Raw genomic sequence first — 26,839 nt, forward strand, 5'->3', positions numbered from 1 at the left:
TTAAAATAGATATTTAGTGCTTTAAGAATGGCACATTTATAAAATAATGCATATCCTACCTAAAAATAACATTGTTCACGTCCTATGAATGATGCTTCCAGAATTGAGGGAGACTCACTTACGTAGTTAGCCAACTAACCCAATGTCTGCTTCAGAGCACAATGTTTTACATACTCATGTTGAGCAAGAGATGATACTTTCACTAAAAGCCACTTTCATTGTTTTGTGGCTTCAACAAATGACTTTTATGTTTGGTGAAATGGAGGTTTATTTTCCAGCAAGTACAAAATCTAGAAAAAAAGGAGAAACTTGTTGAGAACTCTCTGAAAAAGTGTGAAGTTTCTTATATTTTATTCAAAGTTTAGAGATAGGCTATTGGTCATGCATTGAAAACTCACCATCTGGGCCCACACAGCTTGTGAGGAACTTCCCCTATTACCACAAACTCATGAAGTTGTAGTTCATGTTTGTAAAACTATAGGGTGCTTAATTTTAAAAAATATATATTCATTTATATATATATACATGCATATGGAAAATAAATTTCATGTATATAATAGCTGTATAAGTTGGGAGTTTAAATTAGGTAATTTTAAAAACTCAAATCAATTAGTACTGAAAGGCTTGCAATAAAAAGAAACTATTCTTTCTTCTATTGCACCTGCTTCCACATGAGCCAATTTTAAAATGTCCGATTTTTATGCCTCCAGTGGTATCTTGAAATAATATACTTGATTTATTTAGTTTAATCATTGTCTGTTCACTGTTGCATGGTAATGACAATAACATTAATTTTCCTCTTCCCCCCACTTCATAATATAGTGACATTACTATTCTTATTATTTTTAATTTTTATTAGTGCTTAATAAACCTAGGAACAATAGCTTCTTCACTAGTGTTCAGTTTGAGGTATATGCAGATTTTAATGATTCAGAATATAGTTAACTACAGTGTAATAGACTAGCAAACTGTAAGTACCACATAACTGTTCTTTATTATGTAATGTGGTTACACTAAAATTACTATTTTAGTTAAGAAAATAAGAATTTAATCCACTTGATATAACCAGGAGGGAATATTTAAATGATTTATCTTATTCTTAAAGTTCTTTCCTCTTAGGTGCATGTAATTAAGAGCCAAATTCAAAATATATCCTTAAAAAAACTTTAAATATTTAAAAGAGAAGCCACCTTTTCTCTGTGATTGAAAAAAAAAAAAAAGAAGCAACCCAAAATTAATGTATGGCCTATATATTGCTTTTTGACAGTCTTTGATAGACAAATTGATAGATCCCTTATAAATATGAAAATTGGCGGGGGAAGAAAATCCTCATCATCTATACAAATAGAATCCTGTCTATATGTGCTTGTTTAAATAAAATTCAATGCCTCTAGCCTCCCAGAACCACACTGAGTTATAGTGGACTCAATTTCAATACAGAAGAAATTGATGTGTGATAAAAAAAAAAAATGAACCCTTTATGTTTTGTCAATATGTTGCAGATTCTGATAGGAACTATTGTTAAAACAAATTCCTTTTGTCTGGAGCAGTTTTCTTTTTTGCTATTTTGTTTTATATTTAAAGCATTAAAATAATTCATATTGAATATCCTATTTCAGCAACTGTTTTGAGAAATACTATTGTCTACAATGAGATCCCCTAAACATATATTTATAGAGATATATTAAAATATATTTCAGAATGCAAACATAGGAAGAGAAATAATCTTATTATTGAAATCTACTAATCCTGAAAATTAGTGTATGTTTTCTTATTAAATAGTATATAAAAATTCTTTTTATTCCTCACCTCTCTCACCTCCTGTGTAAACTGTAATGAGAACTGCTTAGGCCTTAAACACTGATTTGGATTTCAGGTTCTCTATGAATTAACAAATAAAATTACTTGAGAGTTTCATGACTTCAGTATAGGAAGTAACTGCAGATGTGGTGGAAATATCAAGAACTAGAATTACAAGTTGAACCAGAAGATGTGTCTGAGGTGCTGCAATCTCATGATAAAATTACAAGGAGTTGCTTTTTATTGGTGAGCATAGAAAGAGTTTCTTGAGATGGAATCTATTCCTGGTAAAGACACTGTGAACATTGTTGAAATGATAACAGAGGGCCTGGGATGTTATATAAACTTAGTTTGTAAAGCAATGGTGGGGTTTGAGAGGATTGACTCCTATTTTGGGAGAATCTCTTTTTGTGGATAAAATGATATGTAACATCATTGCATTCTGCAGAGTAATTTTCATAAAGTAAAAGTCAGCCCGTGTGGCAAACTTCATTCTTGCCTTATTTTAAGAAATTGCCACAGCCACCCCAGCCTTCAGCATCACCACCCTGTCAGTCAGCAGCCATTACTGTAGAGTCAAAACCCACAAGAGCAAAAACATGTGACTTGCTGATGGCTCAAATGATGATTAACATTTTTAGCCATAAGTGTCTTAATTAAGGCCCCCCCAAAGTTGCATATTAATCCTATACAATTGTTTAATCAAAGTAAGACATACAATTAGTTTAAAAATCAAAAACTCATGCTGAAAATAGCATTCCTCTATCCTGCTTCTCTCCAATCCCTCAGTTCAGTCCCAGAGAAAACGACTTTCAGCAGTGCTTTCTCTTTCTTCTGATTTTTACTGAATATTTAGAAATAATGTGCTCACATAGAAAATGCTCAGTTCATAAATTTTAAGCATTGTATGTGGTTTCCTTGTCCTGGGAGATAAGGGATTTCCTTTCAATACCCATTTATATATACATCTGCAAGTGTATTCAGGCCACTCCCACATGCACACTTGTGCACACACACTCATACATATATATACACATTTCCTCCTTGCCTTCTGCAATGGTTGTGTCATAAATTAAGTAAAATCTACATTTAGAATTTGCATGAGTAATCAAATACTGGTTACTGCTAAGCAAATCCTGCCTCTTGTTCAACTCTTTTTTGCCTGTAGTTCATTGTAAACTTACCCCCATTTACCTGGTTTTATTTGCTTAACTATCTCTGCTATGTGCTTATAAAAATATTTTCCCTTACAAATGAGGACAATTTAATATTCACAAAACTGCATAAGTATTTTTGGATGAGTATTCTCTTTCCATGTTAGAAATGAAGGATCAGTTTCTTGCCTATCATACTTTTCACATGTACTCATTGTTTTCCCTTTTCTGTCTGTTCCTGAAGTTTGAAATTTCCGCAGTTATTCTCCTGACATCCTCAAGAATGGCTGATAGCTGTCTCAGAGGAGAAAAGTCCTGGTTGGCAGGAGCTCACATCTGGAAAATGGGAACTGACTGCCTGTTGCCAGTATTTCCTGCCATCCCAGATGGCTGTAGTAGAACTGTCAGTGTTCTGTGTAAATATATCAGGGAAACTGGAAAGGGGAGGGCTACTTTTATTTATTCATTGATTCATTCATTTATTTATTTATTTATTTATTTATTTATATGTCTATCTATGTATCTGTCTGTCTATCTATATCTATCTGTCTATCTATCTATCTATCTATCTATCTATCTATCTATCTATCTATCTATCTATCTATCTATCTATCTATTTTTGCCTCTACCAAACCACCCATGCCCATACCCCATCTGTCTCTGAACCCAACAATTACTGACTTATTTAGGCATCTAACACCACCTTTTCTAAAACTGCAATATCCTTTTCCCCTCTTTAAAAATGGTGCAGGGCACCAGCAGTTCAGATTATAAAGAAAAATAAGGACTGACAGGAGCTCCTTCTTATTAGTGCTGGTCTTGCATCAATCACTATTTGTTAGTGCTTCATTCTGTAAAAGAAACTGAAGCAGCAGAAAATAAATCAGGGAGTGTTTTTTTTTTTTTTTTTTTTGGTCATTTTCATGTACCTATGTAGATGGAAATGTGTGTCATTTACATACTGGTTATAAGGAACTATTGATTAAATTAGCAGAAGGATGTGCACCAAAAGATATAGGTAAACTGCATAAGCCTTTACCTTTAAAAGAGCTGAACTCCAGTGAATTTCTGAGGATTTGGACCAGCTTTACTTTTCACAAGTATTTTTTTTTTCTTGTACATAATTTTTTTTCAGGTTTTCTACTTTCTCCATAAGGATATTGGATTTTATATGCCTGTACAGTTAAAAATTTAGAACGCTTTTTAACTTAGTGAACCATAGAACTTAAATTTTCATCTTTTCTGGTAAAAGAAATATATCAATTGCCTCCAAAATAAGAAGCCCTCAAGAAGAACATGTCAATGGTATATGTAATTTTTCTTTTTTGTCACCATTTACTTATCAAACAAGTGTAATTACACTTCAGTGTATGTAAGGAAAAACATTTTGAAAATCAAAATTTTAAAGGAAAAAATACCTATTTTTCCATACTTAGAAAACTTCAATTCCTATCTCTTCCTGGGATTTTCAGCTATGTCTCCATTGTGAACTGCTTGCTCTGTGCTCGCCACACACTCTGCGTGTTTTCCATTGCTCTTCTCTAGGGCAATCTCCTTTTACTTGGATAGTATGATGTGTTTGTTGGTTTTTCCTTTGTTTTTATTTTGTGAAGAACCTTTTATGATTGCTTGTGTTTATTGAGTCTGAAAAATATTGACAAGTCTGAAAATGTCAGTTTTTCTTCCTCTCCTTATTGCTGATAGATTTCTATGGATGGGCATAAAATACCAGTTGAAAATCCAGGTGATGTCCAGCCTAGTTGGGTTCCCCCATTCCTGTGGAAGCTTTTTAGAATTTTCTCTTTATCCCCGTTATAAAATTTCACAATGTTGTGCCTTAGTCTTATTGTATTCATTTTTCTGGGTTATTCTGCATATCCCTTCAATTCAGAGGTTCGTTTTCTTTAGTACCTCAAAGATTCCTTTATTTTTTTAAAAATCTTCCTTTACCAAAGCATGCTGTTCTTATATTAACACATTAGTTAACTTCCTTTATTAGATACCAAATATAATTAATCAAATCTTTATTTTTCTGCCTGTACTTTATGCTTTTTATTCTGCCCCCTTTCATCAGTTCAAGTTTGTTTGAAGCTCTCCTTCCTCTTAGAAACTAAAGAATGAGCATTTGCTCATTGGAAACTTATTTGTGTGGCAATTATGAACCAGAGGACTTCCTGTGCAGGAGGCTCAAGTAGTTAGCAGCTTTTTGATTGGGTAGATGAATGTTTGTCTACATAGTTAGAAGGATTCCTTGCATACTAGTGTCTTTAGATTGTTTCTCGTAATTTTTTTCAGTGTCTCTAGAGAAGAAACTTCCAGGCTTCTACTTGTAGAGAATATGCTTGAGTGCCAGAACTGGGAGAGTCTATTGGCGAATATGTTATATGGACTAGTACTCAGTTGACCTCCTTTTGTCTGTAGATGTATCCTATGTTTTCTGCTCACATTGGGTCTCTTGCTCATTTCAGTTCATACAGGAATTAGCTCTCTAGCGTTGTAGTGGTGACAGGCTGTGTGCATGTAGAGTGTAAAGGGACCTGGAGAGGAGGCGAAATCTCTTAACGTGAGGGAGAGGACATGTCTGTTTAGTGCTGTGTAATCAGACTTTAAATGAATTTCTCGATTAAATGAATTTTGACTGTGCATCTGGCCACTCTGCCTTCCTTAGGGCCTGTGCCTGCAAGTTCTGAGTCTCTTGGGTCTTTGGCACGAGACTGCTGGAGACTCCCTCTTCTAGTCGCTTCGGGGGGGTGGTGTCTCTGTTCAGCAGGGCTGCATGTCACCACTCAATTCATTTTCCTGCTTCAAAACCTCACTCAACTTTCTTGTTCATTTTTGTCATCTTTTCCATTTTCTTTTTCATGTAGGTGCATGAATTTTAACATTTTTACTGCCATTTTAGGGTATTTCTGATGGGAGGAAAAAGAAATTTCTTTGGTCAACCCGTTACTTTGTATTCAGAAGTCACACAGTTTTTAAATCACTCACACTCAGCATTAATAGTATTAATATTACTGATGATGTTCTTCTTATTACTATTATTTGTAACATGGGGTGTTTTAAGATAATATCAGGCCTTCCTATGAAATTTCTTAACATTGAATATTAAAGAAGCCCATTATTGCCATGGACTTTATTAAATCTATCATTTTAATGAGGATATCATGAAGTTAAAATGTGTGATGGACACTGGTGGTCTCTGTCAGTGACATATTCATATTCACATACATCAATTTATTTCATAATAGCTCATCCATCCATAACACAGCTGTCCAGCAATCTCATTTTATTAGTGACAAATGTCAGAACAAAGAAAGTATCAGCAGTAGCTTTGAAACAACACTAATTTGCTTTTGAGTCTGAAGATCTTTCTCTGGGGCTAGCTTGTAAAGGCATTGAACAAAAAAATGTTAATTTTCATTTTATAACCTGTATAATAACGTTTTAAAATGTACAGTTAAAATTCATGAAAGTTAGAAAAAAGAAGCAAAAAAAAAAAAAATGAGACTACCAGAAGGCAGGGGACAGTCTATGAAACTCTTAACAACGCAGAGGAAGAGAAGAGATATAGCAATGATAAACAAAGGAACTCAAATTCCCATTAGGTGCCTGTAGCAGAAGCTGCAGATGTCTCACCCAAATCTCCCTGGGCCCTATCATTTTAATGCTCCCTTGTCTAACTCTTGCCAGCATAGATTTCTCTTTGCCTGAGGGATTTCTCTGTTAACTCAAGCCTATACCAGATGCCTATCTCAGGTGTGCGCATATCAAAAGTGCCAGAGAATTAATGCCAAGAGGAAGTAGCCAGAAACCAGTGACTGACAGGAGCTGATGTGTAAATATCCCAGCTTCCTTACCCATTGGTTGAATTAAGTCTAAAGAACGTGTTGTGTGTCTGTGTCAGCAACTAGAATTTCCCACAGGGCGGAAGTGCCAGTTGTCCACAGTGGTAATTTGCTTGTTTGTTGGCTGCCTCCCTTTACTACTTTTAGTTTCCCTGCTTTCACACTGTTGTTTTGGAGAATCACCTCCCAAATAACCTGCTTACACTAATTTATTTTGCCTTAATTTGTGAGGATTGAAACAAGAAAATACCATTTTTTTGAACTTTTATATTTGAGTTTTTCCTTTATTTAACTTTAAAACACTGCTATAGTTGACTATTCAGCAAAAACAATTAAAAGTAGTGCACACACTGGTTATAGTCCTTCACTCATTCACTACTGCATGTAAAATCCCAGCAGTGAGTGTTAGTCACTGGCTCCATGAAAAGGTCTGACACCAAACACCATCCCTTGGATGGTCATTTCCATATATGCTTCTCCATTGTAATTGTGTCGCCTTCCCTAGTTTGGATCAAAATCCACCAGTTCTTCCTGGTCTGTTTCATTAGTCTTTTCTTCTTCCTCTCAGGTATGGGTTTTTTCCAGTAAATAGAGCTTATCAGGAGAAAGAAAATCTGGAATGTTTGCCTTAAATTTAGTGATCAGGCAACCCTTTTCACATGGTCTATTATAAATTAGCATACCTTCATTTAGAACACACTTGGTGTCTTCATGCTTGACAGTCTGATTTGGATGACAAGTAATCACCATGATTTGGTTGTCAAGAATAGATTTTGGCTTTTGGAAACCACACAATGCTTCAACCAGTTGTATGTCCATGTGCATGAAAAGGTCTTCTTGCTTAGTAAAAATATTGCGGTCCTTCTGATCTAAGACAATGATAATATCTACTGGTCTGGTCCAGTCCTGGTTCTTCATCTCCTTCACAGTGGAGTATTATCTTCGGGCCCTTTCTCAGACCTTTGTTGATGTGAACTTCTAGAATCTTCACTCGAACTATCTTCCTTCCACTGCAGCTTTTAATTCTAGCTTTAGGAATGATCTATTCCCCATGGCCCTGGCATTCCATGTATACAGACTGAATTTGCTGAACCATTCGAGATCCTATTGATGAATTCTTATTTGCATTCCAGTCCCTTTGAGATTGTGACAACAGTCTATTGCCCCTTTCTTACCACCTCAACCTTCAAATTTGTCACAAATTACATTCTTTTGCAGAGCTAGCTTGCTTGTTGCATTATTATAAAAGTCTTTTAAGGTTGCTGATAGTTGATGCACAACATTTTCTACCTCTCCTTTTTCTCTGCATCCTTCCTCTCCAAAAAATCATATCAAACATGTCCATGGGGGAGCCAAAGACAACACCTGCTCTACCTTCTTTAGTGGCTTGTTCTCCTCCTTTGTCACATAGATCCCATTGAAACTTGAGGAACAATTATATATTCCTCAATAAGACAGTGTTGGATGTACATAAGTGGTAGTAAGTAAAATATTTAATTTTCAGCATGACCCACTGCCAATAAGGAAACACTCAGTTATATTTAATATATTCTGTTTAAGAATATGAGTTATGTGCGTATTTAAGGATTATTCCTATTTAAAACAGCTAACATATTAGAGTTCTAGGTTTTGACCTTTACCCACACAAAAATTTACACCATCCTGAATGATTCATTTGATTAGAGTCTGGACATTCAAGATGTAGTGTGATAATTAAAACATATGTGTGAATGTTAAAGTATTTTAAGAAAATAGGAGACCATTAACTTACTAGTGCTCAATAAAAATCTTATATAAGTCTCTATAAATTCATGGGAATGCACTAGTGAATGTATTAACCAGGGTGTAATCATGTAGTTACTGCTCTCATGGAATATAGAAGCTTTCAAAATTAAAAAAAAAAATTACATATATATAATGAGATAAATGCTAGCATGAAAGACAGTGTGATATGTATTCCTCAATTTCTCTGGAAATTAGTTTACAAAAATGTTTATTATTTCTAACTGTTTCCACATTCTCTAACCCTCCTGGGGTTAGAAATATGAACTGAAACATCCTTTTACTCGACTACAGAAATTTAACCAACAGAAGTGATTGTAGAACAAAATTTTAAGTATAACCTAAATAATGCCTTGCCTCTGTGCTTATTTTTCCTGCTATCTCTTCTTCTGTGAGGGAAGGAGGAAATTAAAAAATTGTGTTTTGGGATAGGAGAGAAATGACTCTCTGCCAGGAAAGTGGAAGAACTGTATTTGCTGTTGATGTTTCTAGAAGAATGGAACTGAATAACATGGGGTGGGAGAGTGGAGAGAAGGTCTGGGAAAATAATGAAAGGTAGGTGCCAATGCTTAAAAAATAGACTTGTCTTGTGTTCATATTTTACCATGTTTATGCTGTACTCTCCAATGCCGTAATAAAATCAAGTTCCCACAAAAAAAGGCCACAAAGTGAAAAATGCAAAATAGACAACATGATAAATTAGTGGAGACGAAAAGAAGTTAATCCAGAAATAGCCATAATGCCATAAATCCTGGAAATTTTCCTCAAAAGGAGAAAAGCCATTGGACTTTGCATACAAAGGGGAATGTAAGTTCAGCAGAATCTGATGTAAGTTATGGGGAGGAAAAGTTAAGGACCAGGGAGATGAGGCCGATGTCTGAGTTTTTAACCATTCAGTGTCTATAAGCCTTACAGCTCTTGAAAATATCCAAATCCTGAAATTGAGCAGCTTGGTTCAGCCATAGGGTGAAGAGATGGACCAGCATCTTTCTGAAGTCTTCAGTTGATAGCCATGTCCAGTCTCTTCATAACTCTTAGGCATTTGCTATGCTCAGTGCCTGAAATGATCTATGCTCTGTGTTACATTCTTCAAACTATCAAGGAGCGATTTTGCAGTAGGCGCTCATTCCCCATTAACCTTGATCATAAGAGGAAACCTACGGTATTTTTCCCCTGACAATTCTCTGCCATTTTTTTCCCCATATACTTCTTTGGTATTTACCCTCTGAATTTCATTTCTGGTCATACACTTTCTTTTGTTTTTCCCATAGATCCTCTTCTTTCCACTCTTGGTGATTTTTATCTATTGTCTGGTATCCCCACTAAAGAAAGATCCTCTTCTCTCTATGAGTTTGCTAATTATTGTATAGTTCAGCACCAACCTCACTGAAATAAACACATTACTTCAAGTACGTTGGTTTGATTAAGACAGAAGAGTAAAATAAGTAGTTTCATACTTCAGTGACAAGAATTTATTGCTTCATTTTCAATTTATATTTATTTTAGGATAGGTGAGAGAGCACTCTGGTAAAAAGAGTATGTGTTTGGTAATCATGTTCACCACTTATTAGTACATTTCAATTCCCATGAACCTTAATTCCTTTTAAAAATCAGGATGTTGGGCCTCCCCGGTGGCGCAGCGGTTGAGCGCTGGGTTGCGAAGCTGCCCGCAGCCTCTGCAGCTCTGCAGCGCAGTGCCGGTTCGATCCCCAGCTGCTCCCGTGGCCGGAGGAGGGTCCCACATAGCACACAGACCTCTCCTGCCACCCGCTGCTCCCCTCAGCAGTGTACTTCGGTCCTTCTTCCTGTTCTGCTCCCCACTCTGGCTCTGGTGAATTCTCTCACCCTCCCACGCTTCTGACTGTACCCAGTGCTTGTATAAATAAATAAATAAATAAATAAATAAATAAATAAATAAATATCAGGATGTTAATACTTGTCTCATGTGTGTGGTGAGGAGTAAATGCAAAGCACCTTTTGCATGATACTTTTCACTTGATAGGGTATCAATGAATTATGCTTACAATAGTGTAGTTATAATAATTTTAAAGTATACTGATTCAGTGAATGAAAAGGGAAAATGGTAATGTGATGGTGTAGAAATTTGGAACAAATCTCCCTAATCAAGTGGTCAGTCATGGGGAATTTACTCTAGTCATATGAATGTGATGACAAAGGCACTTTACCTCATTGCATTCTCCCCCCAAATTCATATCCAGAGTCAAATCATGCAAAAAAATCAGGCAAACTCAAATTGAGAACTATTCTTGAAAATAATTGAGCTGTGATCATCAAAAGTGTGAAGGTAGTAAAAAAAATCAAGAAAGACTTGAAACTCCCATGTTGGAAGAGACTAAGGAGACATGGCAATTCAGTGTAACATGGGGACCTACACTGGATCTTGGAACATTAAAATGGAGGCTAGTAAGAAACTTATGATGTCCAAACAAAATCTGCAGTTTAATAATATTGTATTGGTGTTAATTTTTTAGTTTTGACAAATGTCCCTTGGTTATATAAGATTAGGGAAAGCTGAGAGAACCTTATATGGGAACTCAGTGTACTATCTTGGTAACTTTCCTGCAGACCTGACATCACTCCAAAATAAAAATATAAAAACATGTTTAATGTTGAAAAGTAAAACAGTCACAGAGAATGGATCAGTGGTTGCTGGGGGGACAGTAAATAGAGCACTAAGAAGGGTTTTTGGTGTTTTTTTTTTTTTTTTTTTGGTGATAGACTTGTTTTGTATTCTATGATTATAGTATATTAATCTATACATGTGTTAAAATTCAATTATTTGGGGGCCTCCATGGTGGCGCAGTGGTTGAGCGCTGGGCTGCAAAGCTGCCTGCAGCCTCTGCAGTGCCGGTTTGATCCCCAGCTGCTGTCGAGGGTCCCACATGGCGTGCAGACCTCGCCTGCCGCCCGCTGCTCCCCTCAGCAGTGTCCTTCGTCAGTCTGCCTGTTCTGTTCCCTGCTCTGGCTCTGGTGAATTCTCTCACCCTCCCTCGCTTCTGACTGTACCCAGTGCTTGTATAATTAAATAAATAAATCTTTAAAAAAATTCAATTATTTGCAAATTAACAGAGTCAACTTTACTTGTCAATATAAAAAAGGAAAGGGAAAGGGAGGGTAGAGGGGAAGGAGGGAAGGCAGGAAAGAATATAACCAGGTTCAAGAAAAAAATTATGGACTATAAAGCCTTTTTCTTATATATAATAATGTCATCAAGTTAACGCACCTTATTAAATTGTTTTATTTTTTATTTAACAAATATTCATTGAATTCCAGTGATGTGTCAAACATTCTTTTTTTTTTTTTTATAAATTTTATTGTTATATTCCCCATACAATTGCAGCCCCCCCATTCTGACCCCAATCCCTCCCCTCCCTCCCCGCAACCCCTAAAAGTGTCTCTGGTTCATAGTTTTTTGTTGATTTTGATTTTCACTTTCTTATAGTTATTCATTTTCCTGGTCCCTTATTTAAGTTTTCTAGATTCCTGCTATGAGTGAGACCATCCGGTATTTTTCTTTTTCTTTTTGGCTTATTTCGCTGAGCATGATTCCTTCCAGCGCCATCCATGTTGCTGCAAATTGCATGTGTTTATCTTTTTTGAATGCTGAGTAATATTCCATGGTATATATGTACCACATCTTCTTGATCCAGTCATCTATTTTTGGGCATTTGGGTTGTTTCCAAAGCTTAGCTATTGTAAACAGTGCTGCTATAAACATAGGGGTGCAGGTGTTCTTTGGAATTGATGTTTCTGTGTCCTTTGGGTAAATACCTAGGAGTGGAATTGCTGGATCATATGGAAGCTCTATGTTTAGTAGGTCCAGAAATCTCCACACAGCTCTCCACAGTGGTTGGACCAGTTTGTGTCAAACATTCTTAATACTTGGAGGAACACAAGAACTTAATATGTACTGTATGTTGTTAAGAGAGAGTAACACATACTGTAAAAATGTTCTTAAGAAAATTCAGGGCATAGACATATGGGAAGACAAACTGCAGTGAAATATTTACATAATATTTTAAGATAATGTCAGTATCATATTAAGCAAAGTGAATTATGATGCTATAAGTTCAGAAGAGATATAAACATTCTTGAATCAGCAGAGAATTTTCATGAAGGAGGTACATTGAACTTAGAGGAGATTCCTTGCCTGTGACTGAAGACTATTATATTTAGGAATGGGACATTTAAGTACCAATTATTTTATTTTAAAATTGTCATAAGATGTATTTGTGTACTCCCAAATTCAAATGTTGAAACCCTAACCCCCCAGGGTGGCTTTAGTAGGTGGGGGCCTTTATGAGGTAGCAAGGTTTAGATGAAATAGTGAGGGTGACGTTTCATGATATTATTGCCTTATGAAAAGAGACCAGAGAGCTTACTGTCTGTCTCTCTAACATGTGACAATAAAAGAAGAAGGAAACCAGCTCTCACCAGAAACTGGCCCCTGGATCTTGGGACTTTTCAGCCCCCAGAAATGTGAGGAATAAATGTTTGTTTAAATCACCCAGTCGATAGTATTTTGTTATAGCAGTCCAAAATACTAAGGCAAAAATTGTATTAAAATACCCAACATTCATGAGAATTCATGTCTTAAACACTTATAAGGAATTTGCATGTATTAGCTAAAATGAGTCTTTTGAGGACCCTCAGAAATAGAGACTATTATTTGCTCCATTTCAAAGAGTCACCACCAAGTTATATAAGATGACTCAGGTCATACAACTGATAAAGCAAGGATTTGAATTCAGTCTCTGCCTGGAGCACACACATTCTGCACCACCAAAGTACATGGAATCAAGTCATATTTCATTTTTCTAGCTGAAATCAAAGCGTGTTTCAAATATCCCAGAAACCTTGATTTTTCTGAAAAAAATTCTTTTAAAATACAACTAACTATAACATAATTTTTCTTTTCCTGAATACAAATGGTCTTTGCTGTGTCCTCCGTTGGCTTCCTGCCCCTTGTTAATGTGCATGGAACTGGTGCCTTTCATTTTGCCACCTGCCAGCAGAACGTGACCTTGGCAGCCTGGCATGCCAGCCAAGATTCCAAAATAGCAAAAGTAGCCACTTAGGTTTCTGAACAAACTCTTTGAGCCATAAATATGCCTTGCCATGTTAATAAACATGTCTACTGACGTGGCAGTAGTACTTTTAAAGGTGGCTCCTTAGCTGATGGGTCTGTGTGACTAGATTATCTCTGCTTTTGAAACTCTTAAAATTCTAATATAGTCTTTCCTTAATTTTATGTTTTCCTATTGTTGGAATTGCTTAATTTGTCTGAAATATTCCATTTTAGTTACTCAGCAATGACCCCATTTACTTAGAAGCATTTTGGTGATGAAAATAATAGTCAATTATATGGGATTTTGTTTGTTGTTATTTTTGTTGGAATAAAAAACATGAATTCTGATTTCTCCATACAATTACTGAAAAACAAGTGTACTCTGTAAGTGATTATAGATGGCTAAATGTTTAGTTTTTGAAGTCTATTTAATTCCAAAGCTTAATAATAAATTTCCTACAAGCTGCCAGTGAGCAGAGATGTAAATAACAACATATGTTCACAAGTGATCCATGAAAATGTAATTCTTTAATAACGTGCCTCTATAATGCTTGTCGCAAATCTTTCTGAATTTCAGGCCTCCATGTCAAATATTCTCAGTACTATTGACACATAGGACAGGGCAGTTTTTCCTTGTGGGGAACTGTCCTCTGCATTCTGCATTGAATAATGTTTAGCAGCACCCCTTACCCTCCCTCAGTCAGTGCAAGGAGCAACTGCCCCCTCAACTGTGACAGTCAAAAATATCTCCAGTAATGGTCGCATGACATTGGGGATACAATTTTATCCCCAGTTGAGAACCATTGACTTTTTCTATTGGTGTATAAAAGTCAACATGTACAAAATTAAAGTTATTTTCCCCTCAAGTCTTCGCCTCCAGGAAAGTTAAGAGCATGTGTGAGACAAAACTTACCATCTTCCTTTAATAGCTAATTAACTTAATTAACTTACTTATTTCTCTATACCTCAGTTTATCTGTAAAATAAAATACATTAACAAAAACTCCATCTTATATGATTGTTGTGAAGATTACATGAACCATATGTAGGTATACCCTTTCTGTAGGATCATTTGACAGTATGAAGCAGAACTTTAGAAATATTTATAGCCTTTGACAGTAAGTCTAGTTCTCAAAATTTATCCTGAGAGAAATAGTCTGAAGCATTCATAAAGAAGTATGTTGTTGGGCCTCCCTGGTGGCGCAGCGGGTTGAGCGCCGCTCTGCGAAGCTGTGTGCAGCCTCTGTAGTATGGGTTCGATCCTGGCCAGCTAGGGAGAAACCCACATGGTGCGGCAGACCTCTCCTGTCTTACCCGCTGCTCCCCTCAGCAGTGTATTCTGTCAGTCTGCCTGTTCTGTTTCCCGCTCTGTCTCTGGTGAGTCCTCTCACCCTCCCGCACATCTGGCCAGTACCCCGGGTCTTGTATAAATAAATAATTTTTTTTTAAAAAAAGTTGCATGTTCTCTTGGACCTACATGTAAGTGGAGAAGATGGAATGTAAACAGACCCTAAAAATAAATAATTTTTTAAGAGGTGATTTGGAGCAGGACCTCTGAGCAGCAAGTGAGTAGTGTCAGTGTGGGAGAGGCAAAAGTTTACTTCCACCCATCTTAGGTTTTCAACTCAGAATCTAGCAGAAGATTAGAAAAACAGGTTACTAATGTATATAGTGTACATCAAAAACAAGAAAAAATAAAGTAAGTTTGTAGAGAAATGACAGGACAAAAGAAAACAGTTTTAGGCTTCTAAGGACATCAAATTGGGGGAAAGTAAATAAATGGAAGGTCATGAATGGAGAAAGTTTTGTTTGCAGATTCCTCTGGTGCCATCATTGGGCTGATAAGAATCTACATATACCCAATAAAGGAAGATCTATATCATGACTTCATGCAGAAGAGGGGAAGGTGGAAAGAGCTTTTCCTGAATTTCTTATCCTCAACAAAATATAATCCTTGTGTCAAAGAAGCATATATTGGGGTAATATTCTGGTTTCCTTCAAAATCAACAAAGATATTTGAAGGAAACCCACTTTAGGCTTAGGAAATAGCACATGTGAAAGCTCTGACCTGCTTAATATACTCCAGGGACAGAAAATAAGTTCATGAAACAGGGGCCAAGAGAAGATCAGTGAAAAATGACTCCCAAAGGACATCCAAATGCCAATGCAAAAATCTTTGGATTTTACTGAAAGACATGGTTAAAACTTTGGATTTTATTCTAAGTTTGGTTTTAGGAATGGGAATAACAGTATTTATTTATGTTTTAAAACCAACCTTGCTCTTTATGAAAAAGAGATTGTAGAAGCAAAAGAGGAAGAGGACAATCAGTTAGAGGCAGTCCTAATGATTGAGTTAAGGGATGATTATGGGTTGGATATAGATGATTAACAGTAGAGGTAGGTAGAAGTATGTAGAAAGATATTTTGAAGATAGAGTTGACAAAATTCAAAAGATTTGCTATAGAGCGGAGCACAAAGAGACATTTCAAGGATAACTCTTGAGATACTGGGTCTGATATAATCCATATTGGATGGATTTTGATGGCGGTTATATGGCACTGCTGAGTGAAGGCAAGCAGTAAACTTTCAACAAAGTCTGGAAACACTGTTAGTTGTCACAACTGAGAGAAATGTGTCCTTTGACATCTAATGGATGGAGGCCAGGGATGCTGTTAAACCTCCTGCAATGCACAGGACACCCCTGCAGCAACAAGAAATTATCCAGCCAAAAATGGAAAGTGCCAGAGTTGAGATACCCTGCCATTAACTTACAGTTCTCAAAATGTGTGCTTAGGAACTTCAGAGTGTTCCCACAAAGGTATTATGGAGGTTTCAAATTTTGAATGGACACACAAAGACATCTGTCACACACCATGCTAACTCAAGGTAGTGGCACAGTTTGAACATTGATTTCTTCATTCTTTTTAATAACATATTTTTGTAAAACTCTGATTTTGGAAGTTGCTGGGATAAAAATTAAGTACTTTGTGAAAATCAGTTTGGACAGTAAGTGAGAGCAGTGGTTTTCAATCTGATTCCGAAGTTTGAGAAATTGTACAAATCCCGAAAGGCACACAGTTGTTAGGAAATAAATATTAGGTCGTTTGAATATGACAATTCAGTAAACTCAGTTGGTAATATTTCTTTTGGCACGGGGATATAGTAAAACTACTGTGAAGCTAAGGGCACCATGAAGCAGAAAGTTGGGAACTGCTGTGCTAGAATTTAAGTTCCTTGGGAATAAATACTGTATATTAGTATTAATATCCCCCAAACCTAGCACAATCACAATCCAACCATGAGGTGTAGATGCCAACTGGATATCCTTGTAGAACTTGTGGGAAATTTTAATAAATACAGAATGCTGGCTTGGAATAAATGAATGAAGAGGGCACATGTATCTGTAATATAGTTAGAGAGTAATTTAGTGCACTTCCACCTGCAGTTTCACTGAATGCTTAGAGTTCCTTAAATATCCCTTTATTATATGGTGAGAGTAACAGGGGGAACAAAAATGCTTGACTTTCTTACTCTTAGGCCTGTATGTCTCTAAACTATACTTTCTTGATTTTAGCACTTGTAAGTTCCTCAGTCAGCTGACAATTGAATATTTTTTTTTCAGTGATACAAATTTCTTTTCTCATTTTTATTATGCATATTGATACAACTGTGATTTAATTTTGCAGGAGTATGTGAGAGGGAACTATTTAAATATCTCAAATTTTTGGCTGCTTTTCTTCCTGTCACTTTTGCCAAGCACTGCATGCCCTTGCCTAGTGATTACGTAGATTCTGGAAAGAGAGGCTCTCCTTAGATTTAGTAACTCTATTTTGTTTCAAGTAAAAAAGAATCATTCCAGTATAAGAATATGAGTTAGGAATATAAACTTGTAGAATTCTTGGTGTTGTAGAAAGAACTTGGCATTTGTGAAGGAATATAAAATGGTCTCTTGAGTCCCACCTGCACTAAGGGACATCTTGAGCAAGGTGATCAGCCTCTTTGACTTTCAGTTTGTCATATGTAAACTTGAAATATCAAACATAGCTGTGAGTTCTTTTAAGGATAAGGTGAGTTATCTGATAACAAGTACCCAGCCAGCATCGGGTCTGCACCAGAGGAGATGTTCAATTGACTGTAGCTTCTCCTTTTTCACCCAAGCCTGTCCTGGCATTGACCTACTTTCCCCCATTCCTTTGACTTCCATTATTTCAACTACTATGACTGCTTTTAGCTGATTGTCCTGCTTCCACCTTTGCTGCTACAATCTCTTTTCCACAAAAAGTAAGGCTGTTTTTACAATATAACTATGACTATAGCTCTTGCTCAGGATAGAACAAATTGCCATTTAAAAATACACAAAAAGGCCTCTCTGGTGGCCTAGGGGTTAATTCTCAGCACTATCCCTACTATGGCCTGAGTTCAATCCTGAACTAGGGAGCTAACCCACATGGCAGAGCAGACCTCTCCTGTCTTACCCACTGCTCACCTTAACAGTGTATTTCAGTAAATTCACCTGTTCTGCTCCCCACTCTGTCTCTGGTGAATCCTCTAATATCCCCACATCTCTGGTCTACACCCCAGTCCTACACAAAAATTAAAAAAAAAATACACCACAAAATTTTAGTTTTATTGGTATTTTATGCTGTATAATAGTATTTCCCCCTGGATGGTGTGTAACAGTAGTGTGTGTGTAGGGGGATGTGGAATTCCACTGGGAATGCCCCAGCAGAAGCAGAATTGCAGAAATCTCTGTGTCACAGGGGCTCTTTCCAGCCTTCCCCACGTGAGAGAGATCACAGTGGAACTTGTACCCTTGTATCCTTGTTCTTACTCAATTATTACAACTGCTCTGGAAGAATTTGAGATCACAGAGCCCATGATAATCACATTCCAATAGACTCAATAAACTAAATTTATATAATCATTCCACTGTCTTTTTCCTTTTGTTAGTGTTGCTAAAATGTAGCCTGGCTGTGCAATCTGACTCACTCAACTTCCTCTGCTCAGTTTACCATTTGTTAGTTATGACCACAATTCCTCTGGTTTCTCTCTCTTTCCTTCCCCTTCACTTCTTAGTTTTCAGAAGAGTTGATGCTGGCAAATATTATTTATTAGGCTCCTTTTCCTTCACATCTTAGTCAATATTTATTGTTTCTGGACTTTTTGATATGGGTCAGCCTCACAGGTAAGAGATGGGCTTTTGGGTTTCTACTCCTTCCTGCCAAACCCAACTTCTGGACTACAGTGCTCCATATCGCTTTGACCCTTCAGTCTTTAGAGGGGGTATCACTTCTGTTACCTTACTTTCTCTCGGTATGCCAATAGTTCGATAAATCCTCCTTATTAATTTTATTTTATTGAGCTAGCTGATATGGGTTCCATTTCCCTGAGTGCACACTTCCAATAACACAATGATGGTGATGACAGTTTTGCAACTGCTGATAATGAGTAGTATGATTGAACTTTCAGAAGATCTAAAATTTAAAAGAAATTTATGAAATACAGAGAGTTAGACTATCACTTATAAACACAGATTTAACTCACTAAAATAGGCAAGTTTTAATTTTATAACAGGATTCGTGTAAATTCAAAAAACTCTCAATACATTCTATATATATATATGAAAAAGGATGTGAGATATTTGTCACATAAAGTAAGTTTAATTTTCAGTATGGTAGAAACCATTGGTGAATCTCAGAAATATATTGACATGGTCTATGTTCCACCCAGTGACGAAAGGACAAGATTTGACACTGTGGCTTCTGTTCTATGGATATAGAAGCTGAGAATAATGTGTGGAGTGTGTATATGTGTAACATGGGTTTGTAATAGTGCACACCACATACCTCTACAGGATAAGTGTACATAATGATATAAGATATAAATTCATATATATTGTTATTTAAAAATAAAAATTGCTATTTTTGTTGCCTGTATCAACATTTTTTTTTTTAAGATTCATTTTATTTATACAAGAACTGGGGTAAAGGCCAGAGGTTTGGGAGGATGAGAGAATTCACCAGAGACATAGCGGGGAGCAGAACAAGCAGAAGGACTGAAAGCACTGCTGAGGAGAGCAGTGGGAAAGACAGGAGAGGTCTGCCGCCCCATGTAGGTATCTCCCTGGCCTGCTGGAAATCAAACCCATGCTCAGAGGCTGCAGACAGCTTCACAGTGCTGTGCTTAACCCACTGTGCCACCAGGGAAGCCCAGCAATTTTTATTTTTAAATAACAATATACATATAAATACAAACCGATTTTAAATGGAGTTATTTTTAATTAAATAATATATAAAAATAAACTTAAATAACAATATACATATAAATACAAAATAACATAACAATAATTATTTTTAAATAACAATATCCGTGATGTTTGATATAGTTTAAGAATAATGTGTGGAGTGTGTAGATTCCTCAGAAATTTTCTGAGGAATCAGAGAAAGATTAAATAGATAATAGTCCAATTTAAACCAAAATAAACCCTGAAATCTAACTATAGATCTGAAGCTACCAGAGAGGGCGCTTGGGTTAGGGAGCAAAAGGGTAAGAGAGCCCAGTGGACTATTGTGATTTTGGGTTTATGGGCTCTTTGGTGGCAGTGTGGTCACAACATCTGAAGAGATGTGAACCTATACCTCTGAGTCATATACAGTGTTATAAGCCAACATTATCTCAATAAAAATAAGACAACTTAAAAAAGAGAGCTCACAAAAAACAAATGTCCCAAATAGAAAATGGATAACAGATATAAAGATAAATTTCACTGAGAGAGAAATATAAATAGCAAAAAAAATAAACAAAACCACATAAAAATATTAAACTTGTTAGTCATTAGGGAAATGAAAGTAACCCCTATACACCTATTAGACAGCTAAAAGAACAAATCATAATAATGGCTAATGTTGTAAAGAATACAGAGAAATTGGGTCACCCATACATTGCTGATGGGAATGTAAAATGATCCTGTTAGCTATGGAAACAGTTTGGTTCTTTTCTAAATACATATAAAAAGATACTCTGTAACTCAGCAATATAACTTCTGGGAACTTATGCTGGAGAATTTAAAACTATGTCCACACCCAGAGAAAGCTGTATAAAATTGTTCACTGCAGTTTGTGAAACATCTGATATGCAAAGTTAAAAGGTCCTTCAATAGGCAAATGATTAAACAAAATGTGTGTACATCCATTCCATGGAAAACTACCATTCCATGGAAAACTACAAAGCAATCAAAGTGAATGAACTATTGATATGGGCAACAACTTGGACGGATCTCAAGGGCATTAAATGGAGTGAAAAAAAGCCATTCCTGAACAGTCACACACATTGTATTTGACTCCACTTATCAATGCTCCACTGTATGGATATGATTCCACTGTATCAATGCTCACTTCCTGGTTTTACATTTATATAATTATGTAAGATATAACCATTGGCAAAAACTGGGTGAAGGGTACACTAGGGTTCTTCATATGATTTTTGCAATTGCCTGTTACTCTAGGATTATTTAAAATATTTTTAAACACTGCTTTGCACACACACTGTTGCCCATTGATAAAAGTTTCTTTGAAGTGATAGTGCAGGCATTTCACTTATTCTCATTACAACCGATTGTCCCTTTCTGTGTAGCATTTTGAGATTTCTCTTATTTGGAATATGCCATAACTGCTTACATTGGCTTAACACTATTTTTTAAAGCAGTATAATTAGAAGTAAAAATTATGATAATTCGAAGATAAAGTCAATAGGATTTCCTGATGAATTTACTATAGAGAATCTGGGAGAATGGGTTAAGTAAAAGGTGACCACAGAATTTTGGGCTTGAGCAACTAGAACAGTGGCGTTGCCAACAACCAGCATGGAGAAGACTACAGATGGAGTGAACTTGAGGGAAAAATCACAAGTTTATTTTTACAAATGGTAACTTTGAAATATCTTTTAAATGCACAAGTAGACATTGCTTGTAGGCATGAGTGTATGAGTCTAGCATTCAGGAGAGAGGTCTAGAACAGAGACAATGTATAGTCATATTTATCATGAGAGTGAAGAGTTCGCCAAGTGAGGGAATTTAGATAGAGAAAAGGAACAAGGACTAAACTTTGGGAAATTCCAGAATTAATAGATTAGGAAGGAATAAAGGAACCAGTAGATGGGAGTAAGAAACAACCAGCAAGTAAAAGGAACTCTGAGGGTCTTGTAAACTGAAAGAAGAGTATAGCAAAAGGAATTGGGTTACTAAATTATATCTTATGCCATCAGTCTTGTTGGGTGTATCTTATGCCATTCAGTCTGGCTGTATCCTAATTTTTATTTTTATTTTATTTTTCTATTGAGAAGTATAATCAATTCATTGGAAATTTAGTTAAGTCCTTGTTTTTGTTCACTGTGCAAATTTCAAACAGAGCAAACATGGATTTAAGTTGTTAAGAACTAGGGCCTCCCTGGTGGCGCAAGGGTTAAGACATAACCTATGAAGCTGTCCGCAGCCACTGCAGCAAAAGTTCGATCCCCGGCCATCCAGGGGGCAACCCACATGGTGCAGCAGACCTCTCCTGACTCGCCTGCCATTCCCTCAGTAGTGTACTTTGGTCAATCTGCCTGTTCTGTTCCCCACTCTGTCTCTGGTGAATCTTCTCACCGCCATCCATGCCTCTGGCCTGTACCCCATATCTTGTACGCATAAATAAATAAATCTTTAAAAAAAACATAAATTTTTAAGAACTAGGTTTGTAGTAAGTAGTTTTTCTGTGGTATTTTTCTTTTTTTTTTAACTCATTCTATATAGGATACAATGGTCTGATGTCTTAATAAGATGTCCATTATACTTATTCTAATAAGCTAAATTGAAATGTATTTAATTTATTTAATTATTTCAGGGAAAGAATTTAAACTCATCTTTATTGTGATCATATTCATTATTGTTATCAATATATATAAAAATAGCACTATCTTTTGCATTACATTTCTTCCCTTGCATTTATATGAAAAGATTCATCATTTGGCCTGGAATTGTCAAATAATCCTTTGTGATAACTGTGATTAAAAGTTACACATATGGATGTTAACACTCTTCTTACTGAATTTATCCATGTATTTTTACTCATTTTCGTATACCGACTACATGAAAGGTTACAGGTGAAAAATACAAATTTTCAGTAATGTATCTTTGTTAACTAGAAAAGTTACTACATTTTCAGGTTTAGAAAAATTGAGATTCTGGTATATTTTGAAATTAGTTTGAATATATTTAATGTGTATCTATATTGCCTTTGTGTATATTCTGCTTTGCAGGCCTCTGAGTTGCTACCTCATGAGTAGGCTTTAACCTCCCCACAAATTACTATAACAAAGTAAAAAAAAAAAAATCCAGAAGACTTACAACCCTAATGAACTAAGCTGCTCAGAACAGAGCTGAATAAACACAAGCTTCTCTTTTTGCAGTGACTGTTCCAAACCAAGCAGAAGCTGCTTCTTTATTTCAGGGAAGGAAAAATAATGACCCATTTTTCTTTATTTTTCTGGTGAGCAATAATTTAACTACAACATCCATTTGGCATAGTCTCCTACTCCCTAGATTGGAATATGCCTTGAACTATAGATATGGCTTGTTTACCAGGGATAAATCTTCTCTGCCACAATTGTGTATTTTCAGTCATATTTTACCAATGCAGGCATATAGTCCATAAGCAATTGTTTAGTGAGACATTCCATGCTAAAATTGGAGATACAACCTTTCCCAGGTATTTAAGTGTGTGTATGTGTGTATGTATGTTTGTAAAATTACCATCAAGGAGAGAAGATTATTCTCCCAGATGGCATTTACCTTAATAAAAACTGCTAATGTGCACATGCTTGAAAACCATTTCTAATCCAAATGTACTGGCTGCATGTTTTCAGAAGTCATTGAATATTTTACTATCTTCTACTTTTGAGCTGGACTTTTGGAAAGATAATAGCTATCCCAAATAAGTTACGCTTTGAGTATTGTGTGTGTGCACCTTTGTGTGTATTTGTGTTGTGTGTAGCCCATGTATACTTTGGCATGGCCCAAGTCAGCAGGAAGGCTGCAGGCTTAAGGCTGCTTTCATCCTATGTTACACCCTCGCAACCTTCCTGTTTTACGATAATTCTGAAACCTAATGCTCCTGCCACTTTTAACTCAGAACTGTGTTTATTTGCCTGTGGCCTGTTTTATTGTAAAATAAAAATCTTAAGAACCCCATGTTTTTAGGGAGTTTTTTTTTTTTCTGCAAGAACTGTATGGTTGTCTTAAAGTCCAAATGACTGTGTTTTAATGGTGTGTAAAGATTCAGTAAAAAATAAATCATGGCAATTTTGTTTTAAGAAGAAACTTTTAAAGGTAATACATGCTGCAGACTTCAAAAAAAGTCCAATAATACAATTAAGAACAAACTGTACTTGTGAACTTATCATTTTATTCCTCACTTTCCATAATGTGTTAAGTCTTAAGCTTCAGAGGATTATGCTTCAGTTCCAGGTGATCATTGATAGGGAATTTAAACCACAATTAGTTTGTTTTAAAAAAAAAAAAAAAACAACAAACTTTTCCCAGATCTTAAATATCTCTAGGAATTCTTTCCCTGTGATAAGTGATAGAGGGATTTAATGCCATGTTGTCTTTTCTGCCAATGTAAACAATTAGCTAGGTGACTGCCATTGATTTTATTTCACTGACTAGCAGGTAACCTCACCATTTTGGTTTTTTTTTTTTTTTTTTTTTGGTAATGCCCCTCATGATAATGTGTGTTAAGCTGTAAGGTAAAAATAACAAGGTAGTTGGTGAAGTGCTTTGAACAATTTACTTATTATTTTACTAATTTTCATTTTACTTTATCAAGAAATATTTATTGCGTGTTTATTATATAGCTAGCATCCATGTGTTCTAAGAGTGATGAGAGTAAAATACCATCTTTGTGCTGAAGGAACTTTCGGTCTGGCTCAGTATTCATAAAAGGGAGGCTGAGGTACCACTGGCATTTTAGACAGGACAATTCTCTGTTGTGTGGGAATGTTCCACACGTGCAGAATGTTCAGCTTCATTGGCCCCGGACCAGTGAATGTTAGTAATACCATTAGTTATTGTGAAAGCAAAAAATATATTCTTATATTTATCAAATGTCCCCCAGAGAGACTCTTAACTGCAAACTTCTTCCTGAGAACAGTTGGAGGAACTGAAATATACTCTACATGGAGAGAAAGTGATGTTAGACTCCAGTTGAAGCTATGTTAAAGGGATGGAATATGCCGTAAATGTTGGAAAAAAGATGATGAAAAAGGTTATTTACATGAAATTATATTACAGATTCTTCTTGAGGCTCATTATGATCCTTCTGCTGGGACTACCTCTTTTATTTGTCTCTATAATTCTCCTTGCTAATTCCCACTTAATTACCAAGATAAACTACATCAGTAGATCTTCAAGAAGTCTTCATTGACATTTTCTTTTCTCAGACTCCACTGGGTGACGTCTATCTTTGTACTTACAAGTACTTGGGCATAGCTCTGTCATTGTTCACCAGCATTATATTGATATCATCTATTATGCATCAATTATAACTGCTAAATAGATGATGTGCTTATTGTGGACAGAAAATATGCGATAGCCTTTTTTACCTAGTTAATTTCTGTGTGTGTAGTAATGTTTAGTAAACTCTTGCTATGAAATTGACAGGTAAAATGATGGAAGTGCACAGAGTTGTATAATTTCATCATTTCTCAACATCAAGTTAAAATTGTGTTAAAAAATCCTTTTTAGCTCTGCTCTTTTAAAGAAAATTCTCTTGCCCCGATGGTGGAAATATAATTTGGTAGAATGCTTTTGGAAAATCATTTCACAGTAGGTATCAAGAGATTTACAAGTTCATGGCATTTGATTCATTAATTTCATTTCTGGGAACTTCTCCTAAGGAAACAATTCTAATTATAGAAAAGCCTCATGCACAAAAGTCTCCATTTCAGTACTGTTACCAATAGCGAAAAATTGGGAAGTCTTCAACAAGTTTTGAGGGTCTCAACATTTAACAATTAACAGAGGGTTAGGAATTGATGTTTATATTTTCTGATTTTTATTTGCATTTCTTAATTTTCTATAATAATATGGTAATAACAAAATGATATATATAATAATAAAGACTTTTTTAAAATCAAGAAAATGAAAACATTACGTAAAGAAACAATGGTTATTATTGGTCTACATTCTGTATTATTTCATTAAATTTAAAGACAGCATTTATGACAGATTTTAATGGCATAATAGAAATGTTTCTGTCATGGGCCTCCCCTGGTGGTGCAGGCGATTGAGCGCCGCGCTGTGAAGCTGTCCGCAGCCTCTGCAGTGCCGGTTCGATCCAGGCCTGCCAGCGAGTGTCCCACATGGCATGGCAAACCTCTCTGTCTCGCCTGCTGCTCCCCTCAGCAGTGTATTTCATCAGTCTGCCTGTTCTATTCCCTGCTCTGTCTCTGGTGAATCCTGCGCATCTGGCCTGTACCCCGGTTCTTGTATAAATAAAAATAAAATTTAAAAAAAAGAAATATTTCTGTCATAATTAATATTCAGTGCAAAGAGCAAGGTAAACTTTTTTTTTACATAGTTTGGTGTTGCCATATATAATATATATATATATATGAACCTTTAATAAATTAATAAACCTTTAAAATACATATATATTTATTTTAAATATATTTAAAGGTTTATTTATTCATACAAGAGCTGGGGTACAGGCCAGAGGTGCAGGGGTTGGGGGGATGAGAGGATTCACCAGAGACAGAGTGGGGAACAGAACAGGCAGACTGAGTGAAATACACTGCTGAGGGGAGCAGCGGGCGAGACAGGAGAGGTCTGTCTTGCCATGTGGGTTGCTCCCTGGCCAGCCAGGGATCAAACTCATGCTGCAGAGGCTGCGGATTGCTTCATAGTGTGGTTCTTAACCCCTTGCGCCACCAGGGAAACCCCCCAGTAGATATATTGATAGATAGACAGACAGACAGATAACTTTCGAAGTTATTGTTTCCACATGGTAGAATGTTTATAGATGGTGAAATACTGAAGTTTTCTATAATGAATATTTGATAGGTTTTATTTGGACAAAATATGTGTCTTTAAAAATTGTATTAGGAGGTGGCTGGTATGTGTTTCAGAAATTTTAT

At 36.0% G+C, this 26,839-nt stretch overlaps 1 pseudogene across 1 annotated transcript in view; it reads right to left on the minus strand.

Annotated features, from left to right (window-relative positions):
- Window positions 1–7,300: 7,300 nt before the first annotated feature.
- The window catches only part of LOC311168883 (dnaJ homolog subfamily A member 1-like), a 40,118-nt pseudogene continuing 20,579 nt past the window's right edge, over window positions 7,301–26,839 (minus strand). Inside the window, exon 2 of the transcript in view lies at window positions 7,301–8,222. The product of the transcript in view is annotated as a dnaJ homolog subfamily A member 1-like (transcript). The remainder of the gene's footprint in view (window positions 8,223–26,839) is intronic.

The sequence above is a fragment of the Talpa europaea genome (genome assembly GCF_964194135.1).
Source record: "Talpa europaea genome assembly, chromosome: 3".
In the NCBI taxonomy this organism is placed as follows: Eukaryota; Metazoa; Chordata; class Mammalia; order Eulipotyphla; family Talpidae; genus Talpa; species Talpa europaea.